Source organism: Sceloporus undulatus, chromosome 1, assembly GCF_019175285.1.
Source record: "Sceloporus undulatus isolate JIND9_A2432 ecotype Alabama chromosome 1, SceUnd_v1.1, whole genome shotgun sequence".
Taxonomy (NCBI): Eukaryota; Metazoa; Chordata; class Lepidosauria; order Squamata; family Phrynosomatidae; genus Sceloporus; species Sceloporus undulatus.
Genome location: NC_056522.1, coordinates 289,041,646 through 289,065,386, shown reverse-complemented (window position 1 = coordinate 289,065,386; position 23,741 = coordinate 289,041,646). Strand labels below are relative to the sequence as shown.

General features: G+C 41.4%; 1 protein-coding gene and 1 non-coding gene across 2 annotated transcripts in view; both read left to right on the top strand.

Annotated features, from left to right (window-relative positions):
* Window positions 1–23,741, top strand: part of ANO3 (anoctamin 3) — a 228,400-nt gene that overhangs the window by 61,159 nt on the left and 143,500 nt on the right. The gene's annotated exons all lie outside the window — the stretch shown is intronic.
* LOC121920049 lies at window positions 20,091–20,249 on the top strand. Its single transcript, XR_006101628.1, has one exon. It is a non-coding gene; the product is annotated as a U1 spliceosomal RNA (small nuclear RNA).

Genomic DNA, 23,741 nt, shown 5'->3' with positions numbered 1-23,741 from the left:
CAGAGGGGGCAGGAGAGGGAAGCTGCTTCAGGGAGGGGGGGAGGCGGTGGGGCGGGCAGCCGGCGGAGGAGTTCCTGGAGGGTCTCTTCCATGGAGGAGACTCTCTCCGCCAGCTTGTCCACTTTCTCCTCCAGCGCAGCGAACCTCCTCTCCGTCCGGTTCTCTGTGGGGGGAAAAGAAAGAGGATGGTTAGGATCAGCCTGTGGAGCCCATCACCCACTCCCACAGGCAGGGTTTCTGGGTGCCCCCACTCCCTTCCCTGGGTTCACCTCTACACTTACCTTGCTGCTGGGCTTGGAGGACACGATCCAGGGCACTGGCATCGAGGGCCAAGTGCCCTGGCTGTCCTGGCAGGCGGCGGCTCGGCCCAGGCTCCTCTTCCTCGGCGGCAGCAACAGCAGCGAGGACTTCAAGCCCTGCATAAGAGGAAGGAAAGGCCCAAGTTACCATGCTGGCATGGCAGACGAGGGCACAAGTGTCGTGGGGGCTGCAGGCAGGCAACCCCCACCCCTCACCCTGGGGACCTACCTGCCGCCAGAGGAGCCTGCTCTGGCTGCGGAGGGGCCACAGCAGCTGGTCCTGGCTGTGGCCCACCCTCGGGGACATCCTCGTCCCCCGAGGATGGTGGAGAGGGCGACCTGGCAGGGTGCCCTCCCTCCCTCCGCCTCCGCCTCGGCCGCACGCCTGCAGAAGGGAAGAGGAGGGATGGCATTGGCACCATGCAGGAAGGAGAGGAGGGCAAGGGAAGGGTCAAGGAGGGTAGGACAGGGCATGGCAAGAGCTCTGGCTTACCTGGAGGACGGCGATCTTCCGGTCTGGGCCTATCTCCCCTGATCCACAGGTCCTTCAGCCGCGAGAAGAATGGTGGCTGCCTGTCAACCGGGGGCGCCTCTCCGAAATCCTCAAGGGTTTCGAAGAACGCTGCCTTCAGAGTTTTAAACTTCACTCTGCATTGGTGCAGCGTTCTTTGAAACCCTTGGTTTCGGAGGGCACGAGATGCCTCGAGAAAATGCCCCCGGTTGGGCTTGTTGGTGCTAGCCATCACCCTTCTCGCAGCTGCCTGTGGCATCAGGGAGTCTAGGAGGATCCCGACCTCCTCATCGGTCCAATAAGCGATTCGGACCGGGACCCTCCTGCGTGGCTCTGCCATGTCGATCGCCGTCCTGGGGTCTTGCACAGTTGCGCACGGCTATATATGGGCACCTGCGGCTCTGGGCCGTTAGGCCAAGGTGGTCCTAGGCCAATGAAAGCTTTCAGAGGAGCAGTTTGAATCTTTCCCCCAATAGATGCCCTCTGGGTGCCCCATTTATACATTCAAATGGGCCATTAGGAAAGCTTGAATTTGAGGGGGATTGATACATTGTCAAAGGGGCAATTGACAGTTGGAGCTGATGTATCTTTTTGCCCCAGGAAAACAGGCGCCAGGAGACCTTTTGTGTGTGTGTGTTTGTGTGTGTCCCCCTCAGGCACGTGGCAAAACATGCCCACAGCACAGATCAGGAATGATAGGCAGACTCAAACTGTGGATAATGGGATACATTTATTCATGTGCTTATGCTATTACAGTACAATGCACTCTGACATCACAGATGATGGCACAGGAGCCATCCTTCAGATTCTCCTTGTCAGGAAAAAATCTGCCAGGGCATTCCTCACAGTCTCCCCTGCTTTCTTCTTCTCTTTCTCTTCAAGGGGGTCATGAGCCACTTCCAAATGGGGTAGGCACAGTCAGCCAGTATCAGGGGCCCGATCTGCTGGCCTGTGATGTTGATGCTGGGGTTCCCTGGCACATAGATGCCAGCCTCCATGGCCTCGTAGATGAGAGAAAGTTTAAAGGGGCTTGGGCGCTTTAAATGCACACATAGGCTTTCTGCCGCTGCTTAGCGCTGTAGCTGTGCAGCTGCGCATCCACCAGCCAGCAAAAGAAAAAAAAAGCCGCGCTTTGGGCCGCCCGTGCGGAAGCTGCCTCTCTTTTTGCAGCGTCCTCCGAGGCGGCGGTATGGAAGCTCCGGGTCCGAAACGGACCCAGGTGAGGCGTCTTCACTGCCCCCCGTGTGGAAGCTCCAACACCTGAAGCACGCCCCCGGGGCGGGCCGTCTGGAGCTCCGCATTCAGCTAAATACACCTCCAAGACGTCCTCCCCTGCCCGTCTGTAACCCGCCATAGCAGTTCAGGTTAAGCTTTTCTTTCATTCATCCAGAAATAAACTGGAAGAAACTTGAAAAGATATTATCTTCTCACAAATGGCCTTTCTGTTATGTTAGAGAGGAAAAATGCTTTTGGAAGAGAATGTTTCATGGGTCATGTTAGTTAGAATCGCAGAATCATAAAATCATAGAATCACAGAGTTGGAAGAGACCACAAGGGCCATCCAGTCCAACCACCTGCCATACAGGAAATCCAAATCAAAGCATCCCCAACAGATGGCCATCTAGCCTCTGCTTAAAGACCTCCAAGGAAGGAGACTCCACTACACTCCAAGGGAATGTGTTCCACTGTCGAACAGCCCTTACTGTCAGGAAGTTCCTCCTAATGTTGAGGTGGAATTTCTTTTCCTGTAGCTTGCATCCATTGTTCCGAGTCCTGTTCTCTGGAGCAGCAGAAAACAAGCTTGCTTCCTCCTCAATACGAAATCCCTTCAAATATTTAAAGAGGGCTATCACATATCACCTCTTAATCTTCTTTTCTCCAGGCTAAACATCCCCAGCTCCCTAAGTCATTCCTCATAGGGCATGATTTCCAGACCCTTCACCATTTTAGTCGCCCTCCTTTGGACACACTCCAGTTTCTCAACATCCTTGTTATACATTTGCTTGTTTGGTTTCCTTGTTTAAAATGGGGGCATGAAATCAGTGTGTGCTTTATGTACAGTACAGACAGTTTCTAGCAAGATATGCAGGCACTAAAGGGCAGGGACAGTTCTAGAAGCCAAAAAGACCAGCCGCTGGATACGAGGAGATTGTTGAAGATGAAAGAGGCCCAGGAGAACAATCTCATGGGAATATACAAGTTTTCTGGGACTAAAAGCTACTGTCAAATGACAGCATCTTCTAAAACTGGGTCACTGTTTTCTTGGAAAGTGCCCACCTCGCTAAGCTGCTGGGGAAATTCATAACGTAACATTACATATGGCTACATAATAATCTTTTGGGATAAATTCAGTACATTTTGTAATGCCCAAAGGCTATGCCTAAAATTGTAACACTAACTAGGACATGTTAATTGAGGATATAAGAAAAAGGAATTGTGGGATGAACAAGGATGGATGGGATTTTAAAACTTAACAAGAACATAAGAAATTTATTATATGGAGGATGGTCACCTAATAGGGAAAATTTACAAAAAGCTATTAGAAATGGAAATGGAAGAGGAGATAGTCCAAAATATTTGAATAAGTGGTCTCATAATATAGGTACACAGAATGATGAGGAAACTTTTGGATGAGAGAGATATGATTTATGTGTAGATTTGAGAGAAAATTTCTACAAGATGTTTTATAACTGGCATTTAACACCAGAAAAATTAGCCAAAATATACAAAGAAACCTCCAAGAAATGTTGTACATGTGCAAAAAAGATTGATTCTTTTTGTGAAAGGATGCAAAAACCTATTAGAGCAAAATATACAGAATAATATTCCTGAAAATGAAGTGGAATTATACCTCCTGAATATAATAGATGTGGGAGAAATAGGGGGAAAAAGTCTAGATAAATTGTTCTATATATGATAATAATTGCCAGAATAACATGTGGAAAATAATGGAATAAGCAGGGTACACCAACACAAGAAGAAAGTGTGATACATACACAAGCAATATTGTTAAAAATAAGTGATCTAATGGAGATGGATAAATTGACAATATTATTAAAGGAAAAGACAGATAGAAATTTAGAAAAAGATTAGGACTTGTTAAAATCGTATGTAATTGGAAGCTGATGCCCCCATCAATAGGAAATAAAGAATATGAATGCAGAGGAGGAGGGGGGACAAGAGAGTGGATTTAAATATAAATTCAAATGAGTAGAGTAAAAGCAACACAAAGTGAGAAGCAAAAAATTGTTATGGAAACAACCAGTATCAGGTAGTGGAGGAAGTCATAATTTTAATCTACATTGTTACAATATCATTTATCTATTTGTATTTTGTCTGCCTGTCTGTAACTGATGTGAAAATGTAACGAAAGGGTATTAAATGGCTGTGAAAGAGTTTTTATGATATTACTATGTGTTGAAAATGAAATATAGATTTATAAAAAAACTCAGTAAGACAAAACAACTATTTGAGAATTGTGGACCCCATAATTTGGGCACTTTTAACATGGTCTTAAAGGAATATTATTCTGTTCTCTCAGAAAAGAAGTTGATATTGTTGTTGTTGTTTTAAATGATGTCTGTGTATTTGCCTTCAAGTCACTTGTCGATTTCTGGCAACCCCATAAATTCCATAGGCTTTTCTTAAGGAAGGAATACTCAAGAGATGTTTTTACCAGTTTCTTCCTCTAAAATATAGACTACAGTATTATGGTACCATGACTGAAATAGAGTGGTAGGGGAAAATGCAGCAACTAATATATTAAATTGACATGATTAGATTTGAAATCAGCAATATGCATAGCTATAATAATTTTTGTAATATGCAACTTAGATGGCTGGACTTGAAAAGCTGGAATATGGAAACATTAACCTATCTTGCATGCTGTACATATCATGATCAACACGTTGCTGGTGGAGGCTCAAAATTAGGAATACAAAATGAAGCACATCACTGCTACCAAGCCAAGAGAAATGGATTTTAATCTTAGAAAAGAGCTGTTCTTGCACTCTAGTATATTTCCAATATTTGATAGCAGATTAAGAAAATGTCATCAACTCCAATGAGAGGTGTTACACTGCATTATCATCAACCCTTGCTATTCATAAAATTGATTTACATAGGCCCTGTACAGATGGGCCCTTTGCGGCGTATCCACATGCTAGGGTTGCCTTGGGGTGGTGTGTGCACACACCCTGCAGCCCTAGCATGGTGTGCATGTGCCGCCGTTACGCAGCGCCATACAGACGGCGTGCATAACGATGACATCGCAGCTGCTCCACCTCCAAACGGCGCTGCACAGCTGCAACGTAACTGCACCATCTCTGGCATTTTGTGGTGCTACAAAAAGGAGCCGTTTTTGGAGTGCTTTTTCTACTGCGCAGCATCACCACACAATTTGTATGTTGCGGCGCTCCTGCACAGCAAAGAGAGGTACCTCCCTGGCGCCTCTTTCTGGCAGTCTGTACCCCGCCTAAGCTATTTATATCTGATGCAAGATAACAATGGAAACTATGCCTCACAATAGTTGACCAGTTTAAATATATTTTCTGACTGCATCTCATTCTGTGTCATTGTTCCATTCCTCCTATTTCCATTCATCCATTTTCTCATGTCTTGAATCAGAAGCCTTTCTGTGGTGCGTGGATTTTCTGTTGTTGTTCTGAGTTTTATTCATAGCATTATTTTCCAAGAGACCTGAAAAATAGCTATTAAAAGTTTTATTGGATTGTTGCTATTTTTGCTCCACTGTGATGCATACACAAGCAACATTTTTTCTAGCTTTTATATTTATCTTTAGAATGCCAAGTCTGATTACATGTGTGTTTTCTGGAAGGTCTCGTAAGAAGTTTCAGAGAATCTGGGGGAGATGGGTGGTTCAGAGAGTTTGCATTACTTTAATCTAATGCCAATTTTTATTTTATTTTATTGAACTGTCTATGTTGAACAGTAAACATGAGCTTATCAGTTTTTCTTATGCTTTCACATCCACTGAAACAAGGCCAGCCCTGCTACTGAAAAGAATGTTGTGGTCACTTCAAGCAGCAGATGCTGGCCAGTGTGGAGGAAGGCAGCAATGACAGCCCCTGGTTCTTCCCATCTGTTGGCTATCTGCTCTTAATATATATTTCCAGGAGCTGGTATTCAGTGATGGACACTGGAAGTAAATAATTGCCATTGTGACTGGTAGCCTTAGAAAGTCATGTCTGCCTTGAATTGGCTTAACTCTCTTTTAAAATCATCTAACGTGAAGGCCATCACCACCCCCTAAGGAGGTTAATTCTTCAGCTGCCTTGTATCCTGTACAAGAAAGGGTAGATATCAATCAGCCAATCAATCAGTTAGCCAATTAAATATAACCATGTGTTCATCTATGCATGACCTTCCATATATAAATGGTGACCAAAGGGTAAGACATTATTTACTATTATTTATTGTGCACAATTGTCTCTGGGGGAAAAATGTTCTCTTAGAATTGTTTAAATGGGCTTTTGCATACATAGGAATTTCAGTAAGACCAAGAAACATAATGGCCCTGGTCTGAGGTGGGGGGTGGAGAGCATGTGTAGCAGCCAAGGACTTACATGGGCTAGCATGCTAATGAAACAAAAAAAATTAAGAAAAGGTTGAATTTAATCCATTACTCTTCTTTTCAGTTGCAAGTGTCCTTTTGGCTGCTGGACTGGGAAGAGTCATCACACATATAACTAACATTGATTGATTGACTGATTGAGTCTTATTAAAACATTTCTATTCTATTCTATATTCTATTCTATATCAAAAACATCTCAGGGTAACATTCAAGTAAAATTAGAAATAGATTAAAACTTTTAAACAATAAAAATAATTTAAAAGTACTAAAACATATTAGACATAATGAACAAATCAAAACAGGTTTACATGATTATAACAGCTTAAAATTATGTGCAATAGTATTTGAAAGAAATCAATGAAGCCCATAGGCCTGTGATGGCAAACCTATGATGCCATTTTTCCAGGCATGGGCCTGGGACAAGGAGGAATGCATGTGCCCCTTCCTTTCCCTCCCTGCCTTTTTCCAGCCCCCAGCTGTCAGAAAATGGCACTCAGGAGAAGGAGGCAGAGGTGAGTGCCTCTGGCTCCTCCTCCCAGCCTCTCCCAGCTTTCAGCTGCCTATCCAAGAGAGCTGAAGGCCTGGAAAAGGGTGGGGAGGAGGAGGAGGAGGCATGCACACACACACTTCCCCATCTAACCTCAGCTGTACAAAAGAAAGCCTTCTTCTCTGTGTGCATACCTCCTTGCTAGATTAGGAATATAATTATATTAATCAAAGTCAGACTTCATTGCTATTTACAAATCAAAGCCTTGGAAAAAGGAGATAGTGCCATCATCTGCAAACTGGATATTGACACTTTATGAAGTGATTCAAATGGACAAGCTATCCAAAAGTACACAAAATGAAAGATCAAGCAAATATCTAGAGGACTAGGAGAAAGTACTGAGGTACTTATCACAGAAATGAGGCAATATTGGAAATATGGATTTATTAAAGAATACTAAAGAATAACAAAATATGTACATGGATGACTGGGTGTATGGGCATGCTTGTATATATACATAAACATATGTGAGTACGTATATAAATATGCATATATAATGCAATAAAAGAAACAGAAATTTTTGTTTTAGGTAGAGGTGTAATTAAATAGTGTATATGTATGTGTGTAAACATTTAATCTTAGAATCAAATTGAAAAATAAAATGGAATAATACCTAAAACTGTAGGATAGACATGTAAATGTATGTTAAGGAGACAGAGAATCCTCAAAGCTAGCAGAAATACGCCAATTGCTGAAGAAAAGGAAGTAACATATGGAGAAATAATGTTTACTTAATTTGTTGGATTTGTATGAATGTGTAGAATGTGTAAATCATTTTAATGATCTCATTGTAATGTTTGTTTTAACTGTTTTTGTGTTACATTGTGTTGTGTGGTATGTACCTTTGGTTTCATTGTGTATGATTATATGTTTTTTATGTTGAAAATTAATAAAATATATATTAAAAACAAAACAAAGCCTTTGGCAAGCTTACAACTGTTTATGCATGAGAAATAATACTGGCAGAGATGTTTTGCCTTCTGTTGTGTGAGCCTAATAAGTGGAGTGGAAAGTTCACATGTATATTTGACATCCAAATGTAAGACTGAGTAAGTTGAGTAGAAATCTTTCCACAATGTCCCAAGTGGATGAAAGGCGCACACTAGATCTTCAGAAGCCAGTTTATGGTTTCCTTGTCTTTATGAACCAAGGATATGAACTTGTATTTGGTGACACTTTGGTTATTTAATTCGAAGGAGTTTAGCACACAGTTAAAAAGGGGGACTTGCCACTGCCAAATTCAATTCTAATTCAGAATGTATCCTGACACATGTTTTGCCATCGCTGTCAGCCAGTCAGATGAATCCCAGGTAACTTCCAGCTAGAATCTGAGCTCATCCAGTCTATTTGCAAAGGTAGGAGCTTCCCAGTTTTGAAAAGAGGGCAGCTGAGCTCAGATTCTAGCCGGAAGTTACATGGAAGTTCACCTGGCTGGTGGCATCAGCATGTGATAATATCAGTATACATCCTGAATTAGAATTGAATCCAGCAGTGTTACGTCACTTTTTTTAACTTGTGCACTAAAATCCTAAATATTACAGGACTAATGTCCAGAACACTCTTAAGAAATAAACCAGTTTGAGACCACTTTAACTGCCCTGTCCCAGTGCTAGGGAATCCTGGGAATTGTAGTTTGTTGCAGCAGCAGAGCTCTCTGACAGTGAAGTTTAAATGTCTCATAAAACTACAGTTCCTAGAATTTCCTAGCATATATCCATGGCAGTTAAAGTGGTCTCAAACTGGATTAATTCTGCAGTGTGTTTTGGACCTGTGACAAACTAACTTAAGGGAGTTCACAAGAGCATCACATCCCTCCCCATTTCTCCCTGAAGATTGCCCTCTCCAAAATAAACCCTCTGTGGATAGTCTGCTAGGGTTCTCTCCTGCATAATATGGGGTGGAAAATGGCAGGGGGGGTGTCTCTCCCATGGGAAGAATTGGACTTAGATCTTAAGGTATAAGGCACGTATTTCTTGTGATTTCTAGACACAGCATTTACATACTCTTAGTTCTACTCAAGTGTGTGAAAGCTGGCATTTCTTCATGAAATTTCTCATGTTTTATACTTGTATATTATAATACAACCGTAGATTTAGAAGGGGCCACAAGGGGCTTCTAGTCCTGATCTCTACCATGGAGGAGTGCATAGTTAAAGCACTCAATCCAATCTTTTCTATAAAGACCTCCATAAAAATAGAAATAAATTATAAATTTATTAAAAATTTCAGGAATAAACTCCAGTCTATTCCACTATCAAACAGCTCTTGCGGCCAATAAGTTCTTCCTAATGTTTTGGTAAAATATCTCATTTTTTTGTAATTTGATTCCATTGGTTCATGTTCTTAGTCTCTGGAGCAGCAGAAAACAAGTTCACTGCATCATCTACAAGATATCCCTTCAAGTATTTAAAGATGGCTGTTATAGGGCCTGTGCAGACAGGCCAAAATAAAGCTGCTTTGGGTCACTTTGGAGGTATGCTGTTTAAATGACACATACATCTTAAGAGGCCAGAAGCTGCGCCAAAGCTGTACTCCAGTCCTTAAGACAGGAGCGTGGTTTTGGTGCAGTTTCCAGACTCTTAGGACGCATGCATCATTTAAACAGCATACCTCCAAAGTGACCCAAAGCAGCTTTATTTTGGCTTGTCTATACGGGCTCATAGTATATCACCTCTCAATCTTCTCTTCTCTAAGCTAAACGTTCTCAGCTCATTCAGCCACTCCTCATAGGGCTTGGTTACATGACTTTTTCCATCTGGTTGCCCTCCTCTGAACACTGGATATATGTAAAATCTTATATATGTTTATATGAAATCTTTTAAAAATGGATCAGTGAAATGTTAATACTAATCCTTTTGGACTGGAATGTGTATTATGTTACTTACATATAGACTATTCCTTAAAATGTATAAAATTAGGGAAATCCATGGAAGGAAAGTTCCTTCCAGTCCCATCGCTGCACAGCCTCTTATGCCACATCTGTTGGAGAGGGAGTTGTAGACAGTTGTGGTAAGAAAAATGGGATAGAGTGCCTTCCTTTCATGTATTTACTGATGTTTACTTACTTTAGGCTTCAAGCCTCAAAACAAAAAAAATTAGAATAAGTCAAGAAGTCAAGACGTGAGTATCACTTCATACAAATTTGCAGAACAGTAAATGAGATCACAATAATCATAATTAAAATTAAGTAACTGCTTTTCTAATTTATTTACCCCAACAATAGATGCACAGACCCATATATCTAGAGCCTTGAAAAATTACTTTTTTACTACACTTCCCAGAATACCCCACATAGTATAGCCACTGGACCTACAGAAATGGCACCTGGTATATCCTTGATTTGTTCTGCTAAAATATTGTCTGAGTACATTTCTGGGCATACCCATAAGAGCATACTCAGAAGATAAAGACTTATTTTTGGTCCTAAAATGATTTAATATGATCTGTACAGTATGCACTGTATAAGTATCTGCTAGTGTGCTGCACTCATTATATATTCCTTTGAAGATCAGACTGAGGAAAGGTCAGGAAGCGATATTCAGGGACAATGAAAAGGTATTTCATTTGTTCTCCTACAGAGCATCCATATGGCACAATCATTTTAGGATGCATATTACTCTCAAACCTCTTTATTTAGCAGTTCTGCAATTGTGAAAGGCTTCTGTGTTCAGATATTTTATCATGGTAGCTGTTATAGCCATTAAATTAAGTTGCTTTTGAAATGATAAGCTCTAGAATATATCACTTTTATAATTTATTCCCTTACAATGGTTTCCAAGAAGGGAGAATACACACAATTCAAAGGCCCGGTCCCAAGGACTCTTCACATTTATAGCTGACTATAAAACAAATTGTTTAAATCTTGTGTATGTGCCTTCAAGTCACTTGTCGGCATATGGCAATCCCATTAATTTCATAGGGTTTTCATAGGCAAGAAATATTCAGAGGTGATTTTGCCACACACATATTCAAGATTCTTTCCTCTGAAATATACCCTACAGTAAATGGCATATTGGTGGGCTCCCATCCAAGTACTAACCAGAGTTGACTCAGCTTAGCTTCCAAGACCAGACTGAATCTGGTTCCTTTAATGTCTTTACTTTAGAGGGAAAGAGAACACATCTAGAAGTTAACCTGGGGAAGAAAAATGGCCTGGGAGACTGCATGTGGCTCATCGACCACATTTTTTCCACCACCTAATGTAGAATGCTTAAATCATTTTGTTTTGACTATTCTAATCTTTTTTGTTGATGCACATAATTGGTGCTTTATTGTCTCTGAGACTTCCTATGCTGAATTGGGTAACTGTTTTGTTTGCTGTTATATACAGCTTTGAAATTTTGGAACCCAAGTTGAATATTAATGTTTGTGAATAAATTAATACAGAATGTGTGTATGTGTGTGCGTACACACACACACACACACCCCCTTAGCAGTTGAACAAAGAAGCGAATTTCCAGTCCTTGTTATTTTTGCATGTGTTAATTCATATGTTATTCCATTTCATTTACATTTGGGGACCACTCGGAGTCCCGCTGTAAAGAATTTGCACTGCATTTTGCAGATAAAGTTGCTCAGACCTGCTCCAGCTTGGATGCTACAGTTAATACAGTACCAGTTGGTCCAGTGTTAATCAATGCTTTTCAACATGTGCAACCTGATGATGTGGACAGGATCCTTGTAGAGGTGAAAGCCACCACATGTGTCTTGGACCCTTCTGCTTCTTGGCTTGTTAAACAGGCCAGAGGGAGATTGGCTAAGTGGATAAAGGAGGTAGTCAGTGTCTCCCTCCAACAAGGCATAGTTCCATCTTGCCTAAAGGAGGCAGTTGTGAGGCCTCTGTTAAAAATGCCATCCCTGGATCCCATAATAATGAATAATTATTGACTAGTGTCCAACCTATCATTTTTGGGCAAAGTTTTAGAATATGTGGTGGCTTCCCAGGTCCAGGGGTTTCTGCATGAAATTGATTATCTAGATCCATTTCACTCTGGTTTCAGGCCTGGCTCTGGAACAGAGATAGCCTTGGTCACATAGTTTTTTGTGGGTTTTTCAGGCTATGTGGCCATGTTCTAGCAGAGTTTCTTTCTGACGTTTCTCCAGCATCTGTGGCTGGCATCTTCAGAGAATGCTTTGCCTGGAAAAATTGGGTGTATATATACTGTGTGAGCCTGGGAATGCAGGAGTGATTTGCATGTGTATTGTTCTGTGCTGATGGCTGGCCTCAGGCTGGAAGGCTAATGCAAACGAGGATTAATGTCTGCTAATTGGTGATCATTGTCTGCTGGGAAAGCCCCTGACTCTGAATGGTTTCCCATTTGCATTTGCTGAGTTCTAATTTTACTATTCCTCAGGACTGGTAGCCAAATTTTGTTCACCTTAAGGCTTTCTTCTTTCCTGTTGAAATTATCCAGGTGTTTGTGGATTTCAATGGCTTCCCTGTGCATCCTGACATGGTAGTGGTTGGCATGGTCCAGAACTTCAGTGTTTTCAAACAGTATTTTATGCCCAGAACATGGCCACATAGCCCGAAAAACCCATAAAAAACGATGGATGCCGGCCATGAAAGCCTTCAGCCTTGGTCACCTTGGTGGATGACCTATGCAGGAAACTGGACAGGGAGAGTGTGTCCATGTTGGTTCTCCTGGACCTCTCAGCAGCCTTCAGTACCATTGACCATGGTATTCTTCTGTACCGCCTCTCTGAGATGGGACTTGACGGCACTGTTTTACAGTGGCTAAGTTCCTTCCTGAAGCGGCGAACCCACAAGGTGGTGCTAGGGGACTCCTGTTCGATCCCCTAGCCATTGGCCTGTGGGGTCCCTCATGCTTCTGTGTTGTCCCCTATGCTGTTTAACACTGGGAGAGGTCATCCGGAGTTTTGGGGTGCGGTGTCATCAATATGCAGATGACATTCAACACTACTACTTCTTTCCACCTGAATCCAAGGAGGCTGTCCTGGTCCTAAACTAATGCCTGTCATCAGTAATGGACTGGATGAGGGCAAACAAGTTGAAAATTAATCCAGATAAGACAGAGGTGCTCTTGGTCGATTGGAAGGCAGATCAGGGAATAGGGATCCAGCCTGTGTTAGATGGTGTCACACTCCCCCTGAAGATGCAGGTTCACAATTTGGATGTATTCCTGGACTCAGCTTTGAACCTGGAAGCCCAGGTCTCTGTGGCAACCAGGAGTGCTTTTGCACATTTAAAATTTGTAGGCCAACTGCGCCCATTCCTTGAGACATTGAATCTGGCCTCAGTGGCACATGCCTTAGTTACATCACATTTGGACTACTGTAATGTACTCTACATGGGGCTGCCTTTGAAGAGTGTTTAGAAACTTCAGCTAGTCCAAAAAGCTACAGCCAGGCTGCTAGCAGGTGCATGTTATAGAGATCACACAACACCTCTGTTGAAACAGCTCCATTGGATGCCAGTCTGTTTCCAGGCACAATTCAAAGTGCTGGTGATGACCTATAAAGGCCTATATGGCTCAGGTCCAGGCCATTTGGCAGACCGTATCTCCCTATATGAGCCGGCCTGATTTTAGCATTGAATTTATTTAAATTATTGTAGTAATTTAATTCTATTTTAATGTATAATTTTTGTATGTTTTCAACTGTATGGTGGTTTTTAACACCATAAGTCCCAGACTTGGGAGACAGGCTGAATAATAATAATAATAATAATAATAATAATAATAATAATAATAATAATTTTGGATATGACATTTTTAAAAAAATAAATTTGCACTAAAATTTCCTTAAGTATCTGTATTTTCTGCTTATCAACAATTTACACGAGTGCTTATCAAAACAGAACTGGGAAAATAAAGTTGCTTTCCAGGACTAGTAGGCAAAGTCTTGTTTGAAATAGAACATTTCAGATTTTTCTTAATTGAACTCAAGGGCATCCTATCCTCTAACACCAATAGTTTCATTAAACCTGTAGAAAGTGTTCCAATGTATGGGAAGAGAGATTAAGATCTATCGTATTGTTTATTATGCATGAAAATGAGTACACTGCAAACACTAAGCCAATATGGTCAGGTTGAACAAGTAAATATTTACAGATTTATTTTTCCTTGTATTTGCCCAGCTGAATGCTTAGTTGCAGACGACGACCTTGATGGGTTTTATTTTCATGTTACAGATTCTTTATTTTCATTGCTCTACTTCATTGCAAGATAATTAATTCTCATCTGTGTGATTAATTGTTTTTGTTGTTAACTGCCCTTGAGTTGATCCCGACTCATAGAGACACTGTGGGTGAGACATCTCCAATACTATCTTCCACTGCTCTGCTTAGGTCCTATAAATTCATGCCCGTGAGCAACTTAATAGAGTTCACCCATCTAGCCTGTGGTCTTCCTCTCTTTCTACATACCTCCACCTTTCCTAGCATGATTGTCTTTTCCAATGAGTTATTCTTTCTCAGGATGTGGCCAAAGAATGACAAGCATACCTTTATCACCTTGGCCTCCAGGGAGATTTCCAGCTTGATCTGTTGTAGGATCTATTCATTTGTCTTTATGGCTGTCCATGGTATCCTAAGCACTCTTCTCCAGCACCACTACTCAAATGAATTGATTTTCCTCTCATCCTCTTTTGTCACTGTCCACCTCTCGCATCCATATATGGTAATATAGGGATAGAATAGATGATGAAAGGTAGGAAGGTAGAACTGCAAATGGTCCCACCTGTGCCAATAGTGCAGCTTCTCTTTGTAGACTTTAGCTCTTTCCTGCTAGTAGCCTTTATCCAAAGACAAAGTTTTCTCAGGACTGTGAAGGGGGAGTTGTACTGGCCGCGCTTAGGCCAATGACTTTGAGCACAATCTTAACCAGTGGAGTGAGCTGACACTTGCCTAGCAGAAGCTAAACTAAATCCTAATCCCTCCTACCTTTGGAATGTTAGAATACACCTGGAGCTACCCTTTACCTGGCCTAACTTTATGCCAGCTTTGTGTATGTGTCCCAGAGCAGGAAGAAGCTTTAATAACACAATTCCTTCTTCATTCTGCCCTTCTCCACTCCCATTTTTGGCTCTTCTGCTAGGAGATTTGAATTATACAGTCGTTCTACAGGCTGATTGTTCCATTCATGGTTCTCTGAGATTATCTGAAAAGACTTGTGACTAATCCTAACCCCCTATAGTCAGCAAAGCTTTCCATTAGAATTGCACACTGAATACGTATTAAATATCTCCTATCTTTAACTTTTGCAGTAATTAATGTGCCATGGTCAGCAAGTGCAACTATTGGACCTCACTTTTGAGTAATTACTTCGAGAAACATCAAAATCTCTGTTCGTGAAGGAGGCAATTTTTCCTTCCTCTCCATTGCAGAAACTCCCCCCCCCCCCACATATTCAAGCCAAATCAAGAGCCATCTACCTATTTGCCAGTTTTTCAAATAAGTTTACTCTCCTTGTTAAATCGCTTAGGAGTGCTTCTTAAGTGCCACTGATAAAGCGGTATAGAAATATTACTTGGCTCTGCTATGCTAGATATAATACATTGATGTTTTTGTATCATTTTTTTAATTCTGTTATTGATTTTAGTAATAAATTGGGAAGCTGACCTGGAATGGCAGTAGTGCAGTATTAGGGGAAACAGGAGGGAAATGAGCTTATTAATAATGATTTGTAACAATGATGATGGTGATAATGGTGGTGTTGTGTTGGTGGTGGTGATGCTAATCATGTGAAAATGCTGTTTCCAAGTATATCCAGTAAAGTTTTAATTTAATGGAATTGCTCAGCTCATGTATGTCTGACAAAATGAACTATTTAGTAGTGCTGAACAAAATTGCCCTGATATTCTGTTTAATAACCTAGAAATGTTTGATTTGATTTTCAGGAAATGCTTGTATTAAATACTGATTAATATTACCATGTTTCTAACCATTTTTCACTCATATATTATAACTGAATGGAAGAAATTGTATAGATTCTAAGTCGATCCAGGCCATTAGGTAATACTGCATTCAGTAATTATTTTGTTTGATGAGGGCATTGTCATCTTGTACTATTGCTAGTCTGTTGCAAATGGTGGATTCCTTCAGAAGTTTTAATTTTCAAATGCTGCCAATAAATTCCCAATGAAGCAGAACAGAAAAGCAGGATATTTGCTGTCTTCTGCATGCATCGCAGACCTTTTCTCTCAGTAAATAAAAAGTTTCAACTGTGAGCTATCACCATGTAATGTGTCTTGGGAAGCAAATAGACTTGTGAGAGTTTTAGTGGTATTGTGTGAGTTTATTGAACTATTTTACAAATATGTAACTCTGAGGCATAGCGAAGCCACCCATCACTAGGCAAGTCCACGATCATCCCATCCATATCTATTTGATCTCTGCATCCAAAGATTCAACCACAGCGTGACAATCTAGTGCTACAAAAACACAACACAAAAAAATAACCCCCTTCCCAAATTAAAACCAACCATTTTGCATTTGTCATTTTATATTTAAGGGACACACTATTGTACTACAAACCATTGTATGATAATGAGACTTCAGGCATCCATGGCTATTGGTAATTTACAGAGAGGGGAGAGATCAAGCCAAAATTACAACCTAGAATTCTATCAAGGTTCCACTCGGGTCATTACTCTTTTAGTGGCTAGAACTGAAACTGCAAAGTTTTTCTTCTTGTCTTTCACTTAGCTTAAATCAACGAGATTTACTCACCAATTCCCACTGAGGAGGTAAATTTATCCATTAGTGTTCTGTTAAAGCCTATTACTTCCCATTAAAAGTATTTTACCTTGCACGAACTGAATCTGCACATCGCATCAACATCCATTTTCAAGTCAGCATACAAGCTTACAGCTAGAATATTATGATAGTTGCGGGGACCCTTGTTTTCTTGTATTCCTGACTCAAGAGGAAAACGTAATTGGTCCGTGATAATACTTTGCCTCACTACTGTTCCTTCCATAGTTAGAGCTTGGGGCCAACAAAATTATTTTCATTCTGATTGTGATGTTTTAATCAGAATCCAAATAACGAAGTTCAAGTCCCTTCCTTCGGAGGACACCAGCAGTTGGGAGAAATTTACTTCCTAGACCATCCTATTTCTTCCATGGTACACAGAGTACACCAGATAAAGTGTGTGTAGAAGGAAAAAGGTTCCAGGAAAAGGTATTGCAAGTGGTTGGGAGACAGGAATAGGGTTGGAATGGAAGATCCATAGTGTGAGGAAAAATGATCAAACCAATGGTTCTTCTCCCGCTTGCTTGATGTTATACAAGATATGGTAGTACTTTGGTGATCTGAGGACAAAACCAGGTTAGTTTTTCCATGCTGGTAAACTAAAAGTGTTTCCTCAACACACAAACAACCTACATCCAGACCTTTGAATTTCTTCCAATGCAACCATCCTTCAGCTCTGATTTGTGGATCAACTAATTTGATGATTGATAAACCTTTGTTTCTGTAACCATGCTTCCTTGCCACAATCTTTGACCAGTTTGTGTGTGGACTTGGACTCTAGGTCACGGAGCTATGGCCGTTGGGTTCCCACCCTATCCCGTAGAGTTTTCCCGCAAGCGAACCCTGCGAGTAGAGCAACATGCCAAGGCCTGGAAATAATATCACAAGAGTCACACCAACGCAATGGTATTTGGCTCTCCCATGTCGAGGGCTGTCTCCTCTGAGTAATTCATTTCTGTCATTCCATGTTCCCCAGCCAGTCAGTTTGTACATGGACATCATCCAGGGCTTCTGCAACTGTAACCTAAAAGTTATGCTTTTATACAGTGGTACCGCCGGGATACGAATGCGCCGGGTTACGATTGTTCGGATAAAACGAAAAAATCCCATAGGGATTTATTGCTTCGGCTTACGAAAGGTTTCCTCGGGTTACGAAAAAAACGCGGCGCTATTTTCCGCATACCAACTCAATGGTCAGTTGGCTCTCAAATGCATAGATGGCTTCTCTCATGAGTAATTCCATTTCTAGTCATGTCCTAATGTTCGGACCCAGTTTCGCATTACGAAGGTATTGTCTGGGGGGTTTACGAAATCATCAAACCAGCGGCTTAACTGCAACGTAATCTCTCGTAAACCGGGGGTTAGCCTTACTGTATCTTCCAACATCATGATGGTCTTGCTCTTTTGTCCTGTGCTACGTGCGGCATCCCTTGCACTCAGCTGGGCTACACACGAGCTGTGCCATATGTAGCCTAACCAATCATTTTAAATGTCATTAAATGAAAAATCTCATTAAAATAAGGGAAACAAGTATGTGGATGTTAGTGCGTTATCTTGTCTGAAGAGAAAGTTTTAATTTGCTGACCTTCAAATTCCTAGCTTGTCAAAAGTGTAGAATAATTCACCCTGCTCTTCAGTGGCCCTACATGAGAGAGACAGAATATTCTTGTCTACTTGAGTCTGGTCACTTTTTATAATCACTATTCAGAGACAAATTTTCCCTACTTCCAGAAACACAGTTTTTGCACTTTATCCCAGCAGCTTCAGGCAGGAGGCAAACCAGGGGTTGGCAAAAAAGATCACAGAAGGAAAAGGGCCGAGAGCTACTGTTTCTTTCTTCCTTCTCTACTTCTGCTATTGCCGTATTTCCATCTCCCAAAAACTTTTTGCCCCTACCTCCTCATTTTTCTTCTTCAAAGCAATTAGGTTTCTCTTACATGCATTTGCATTTGTACATTGATAATACAGGTTGGCCTATATAGGAAGTTTTAGCCCACAAAAGGCTTTAATGCCATGTGAAAAATGGTCACCTCAGTAAGGATGTTGCAAAATTCTTAATTTGCTTTTCTCCCCTTAGTCTTTAAACTTCATTATTTATTTTTTTGTGAACTGACAGAAATGATGACATGTTATTGTGGTTTTGTTTGACTTTGTCTCCATACAGGAATCCCAATAGGAAGTATTCGAGATCCTGCCTCAACATGGCGGTCATGATTTTAGTTCGTTCTCCATCCAACCCCTGAAAACCCACTTCGTAAAAGCCCAGTCAACCATCCAGCAGCTGGGCAAGTGGAGGATGCTTCTGGGATGATGTGACTGACTCTCTTCATATAAGCAAACCAAGGCTGAGATGAAGGGACAGTGGACAATATCTCCTTCAGGGAATCCCAAGCTTCTTGCTCCTCACCAGCCTCACTTGTAGGCAGGAGGAAACTGGTCACCATCATCGCCAACAGTTCACCAGCAGAAGAAACCTGTTCATCACTCTGGCAGTAACTGACTGGGGTCTTTTTATTAAGGTGAAATTCAAGTGTAATTTTGCACATCTTGGAAACAGAGGTTATCATTATTGCCAATAGAGAATACAAAGTACTTCTCAGTGTGTGACGTATACACTTAGAACATCAATAACTATCAGGATGGCCAGCGATGACAATGTATGTTTTTAAAAACTTCTTATAATTGTACATTTTTTTAAAAAAACATCTTTTGAATTCTGCATCCTTTACAAACAACATTCAGATACTTCTCTGTACATCTGCTCTTGTTATCTACAGCTGGTACAGCGTGGGATGGGGAGGGAACATTTAGGAACTATGACATACAGTGTGATACAGGCCAAAAATGTTTGTGTGGTTTTTTTTTTCAAAGGCGCTCTCAGGAAACACATTTATTTTTTTGTTTTGCCAATCCGATAATTACTTTGACATACCTGGGGAAAGGGGGGGGAAAATGCTGTATCAGGACTTTATTTTGAAACTGAAACTGCTCATGCTCAGTATAAAATCTTAAAGCGATTAAATGTTCCCGTCCCTTCAATTGCTGTGAGATGCCTTAGTGTTTATTTTTGAGACTCTAACAGCGCAATCATGTGGAATAAAAAGTATGTCACTCTATCCAAATAGGTGCATGCTAAAATGTTATTATAGACACCATGTATATAACTTAAGTTTCGAAGAATGAATGTGGTTTTGTCACACTATAGAAAATCAGAGAACTGACACATTAAATTATAAACTGGTGGCAAGTATTTACTGTAATGCCTGTGGAACAGTGATCAGTCTAGATTTTAGTCTAAAGTTTTAAAAGATCTGAACAAATGGCATGATAGGGTTTAACACCGCTGGGCAGTTTTTTTTTAATAGTATAACATCTGGAATGGATTCACTATCCCACTGACATGAAAATCACAGCTGACTCCTGCCTATACTTACCTGGCAGGGGAGACACCATGATCACGAAGGTGGTTTTCCCAGGGTGGAGGCTCTCCATTGCTCTCAGGGTGTGCTGACCCCTGCGATTCCCCCAATGCGGGAACTCGACTGATTAAATTTTTCTAGGAGCCCTGGTGCGCATGGTTAAGCCTGTACGGCCATTCACTCGAACCACAAGGTTGCGAGTTCAAGACCAGCAAAGGGCCCAAGCTTGACCAGGCTTGCATCCTTCTTCCGAGGTCGCTAAAATGGTACCCAGTACTGTTGGGGCAAATTAGCTTCTTGCTAATAGCTTACTTGCTGTTCACCACAACTATGCTTTGGAATAGCGGTATATAAATAAAAACATTATTAGTAATTATTATTATAAACTGATGTGAAATCCATCCTGCTTAATTTGCCTCTGAAGATCTTGAGAAGATTTAGATTATTTTCTCCCATAAGGGTAAAGATTATCTGTGCCACTTTATATCTACATCTGGAATCATGTACCTCCTCTTGAATGTAAGAATATGAATAAAAATATTTTGTTTATTTAGTGTGTATTTGTTCAAACATTAGTGTATATTCGTATTTTAACATCTTATAAGGAAATAGTTCTCCTCCTCTTCCTGCAGGCAGAGGCTCCAAGCATCCTCCGTGCTTTTCTTCCCTTCCAAGAGAGAAAAGGTTTGGGAAGCAGTTTGAGAACCACTGCTATATATCAAACTATCCAGGGATACTTCAGTTTAATAAAATCTAATGTCTATTATACCCAGAAAGCAACTTTGAGATTTATAAAGCAGACTGACGTTAATTATGTTAATTTCCTTCCAGATATTTTAGCTACTTGGTTTGTGCTTTTATATTTTACTACTTTTTAAACTATATTATGACCACTTTCTCTTTTCATTTGATTGCATCTGAGGATTGTATGAATTGAAGGTTGCATAGGGTGTAGAGATTGAGCTACCACAGAGGCAGCTTTTCAGAGCAGCAGCAACATTTGTTGACTTTAAATAATCCATTAAAAGAAGTAGTCACCTAGAGTAACTAATGGTAATAGTAACCTAGAGAAAACTAATAGAAAACTTTTATCATTCATTCATTCACTCTAAATTTGTATACCCTGCTCTACTGTCAGTCTATACTCCAAACAGATCTATTCTGGTGGTGTTAACTGTTTTATTTTAAAATGAATGCCATCTTTTAATTAACTACTGGTGTGTTTCATCTTGCGTCTATGATCCTTAGAAAAGGCTAGCATAAACTGTTTGTATGAATAGGAGAATTATATATGAATAGTAAAACTAGTGGTGTGACCATCCATATAACAATGACATAGCTAAAGGTGTTTTCTCAACATTCTTGTGGTGGTGTAATCGTCATGTTCAGCAGTGGGACAACTCACTTCTCACAACTCATTGTTATGACCTCATTCTGAGGACAATGTAAGCCAGTCAAAAGCTCGCTGTGAACAATTTGCTCACCATTTTGCTGATAAAATTGCTTGGATTCACTCTGACTTAGGGGCTATACAGACCTCCATCTTCACCAGATAGGGGCCATGGCAATTGCACACTGTAGCCATGATCTGGTCTTTTGGAAGCACAAAAAAGAGCCACAAAAAGTGGCTGCTTTTTGCTCACTGGAAAGGGTTCCGTAGCCATCGTAGCTGTAGCTTTGCAGCACTCCCTTGGCGCTGCATCATCTAAACAGAGCACCAAAGGAGTGCCCAATGCACGGCATCAGGCCAGCCTGGAGGCGGGGCATGTGTTGTGTAGATGCCATGCCCCAACTCTGCCCCCAGGTCAGTGAAAGATGAGGCCCTGCACAGCCCCACAGATGTCAGAGTTGATACAGTGTTGGTGGATGTAATCTTGGTTCCTGCTTGTCCAATATTGATGGATATGTTTCAGTTTGTGCAGCCTGATGACATGGATAGGATCCTTGGAGAGGTGAGAGCCCTTACATGTATATTAGGCCCTTGCCCTTCCTGGTCTATTAGACAGGCCAGAGGAGGACTGGTGTACTGAGTAAGGGAAGTGTTTAATGCCTCTTTACAGCAAGGCAGGGTCCCAACATGCCTAAAAGAGTCTGTGGTAAGACCTCTTTTGAAAAAACATTCCCTGCATCCTACTTTACTAGATAATTACAGGCCAGTCTCCAATCTTCCATTTTTGGGCAAGGTGCTGAAATGTGTGGTGGCTTCCCAACTTCAGGCATTCTTGGATGAGATAGATTATCTAGATCCATGTCAGTCTGGTTTTAGGCCTGGTTATGAGATAGAAACAGCTTTGGCTGCCTTGGTGAATAACCTATGCAGAGAACTGGACTGGGGAAGTGTTGGTTTTGCTGGACCTCTCAGCGGCTTTCGATACCATCAGCCATGTATCTTTCTGAGCCGCCTCTCTAGGATGGGGCTTGGAAGTACTTTTCTACAGTGGCTACACCCTTTCCTGGAGGGGCATTCTCAGAAGCTGGTGCTGTGGGATACCTGTTTGACCTCTTAGCCATTGGCCTCTGGGGTCCCTTAGGGCTCAGTCCTGTCCCCTATGTTTTTTAACATTTATATGAAACCACTGGGAGAGGTCATCCAGAGTTTTGGAGTAAGGTGTCACCTGTATGCGGATGATACCCAGCTCTATCACTCCTTTTCACCTAATTCCAAGGAAGCTGTTTGTGTCTTAAACCAGTATCTGGCTGCTGTAATGGACTGGATGAGGACAAACAAATTGAAGATCCATCCAGACAAGACAGAGGTGCTCCAGATCAGTCAAAAGACAAGTCTGGGAATAGGGATTCAGCCTGTGTTAGATGGGGTTATACTTCTCCAGAAAACTCAGGTTTGTAGTTTGAGGTACTTCTGGATTCAGCTCTGAGCTTGGAAGCCTAGGTATTCGTGGTGACCAGGAGTGCCCTTGTACAGCTAAAACTTGTGTGCCAGCTGTGCCCATTCCTGAAGTGGTCAGAACTGGCCATGGTGGTACATGCCTTGGTTACATCCCTTTTGGATTACTGTAATGTGCTCTACCTGGGGATGCCTTTGAAAAGTGCTCAGAAACTTCAGCTGGTCCAAAGAGCTGCAGTCAGGCTATTAACTGGAGTGGGCTACAGGGAGCATACAACTCCGTTGTTGCAACAGCTCCATTGGCTACCAGTCTGTTTCCAGGCACAATTCAAAGTTATTATTTTGACCTATAAAGCCATATACAGTTTGGGTCCAGGCTGTTTGGAGGAACATGTATCTCTGTATGAGCCCCCGAGAATATTGAGGTCATTGAAACAGGCCCTTCTCTCTGTCCCACTATCTTCTCAAGCATATTTGGTGGGAACAAAAGAAAGGGACTTTTCAGTGGCTGCTCCCAAGCTCTGGTATTCCCTCCCTAGGGTTGCCAGGATGGTTCCATCCCTGCTGTCCTTCCGGAAGCAGGTAAAGTCTTTTTTATGCCACCAGGCTTTCGCATGACATGGCTCCTGTTTTGGTTTGTTTTAAATAGTTTTAAACTTTAAATTTTAATAATGTAATGTTTTAATTGTTTTAATTGTTAATTGTTTTTAAACTTGTATTTTACATGTTTTATAGTATTTTAACTTGGACTGTTTTAGATTTGTAAGCCACCTTGAGTCCCTGTTCTGGGAGGAAGGTGAGATATAAATGAAC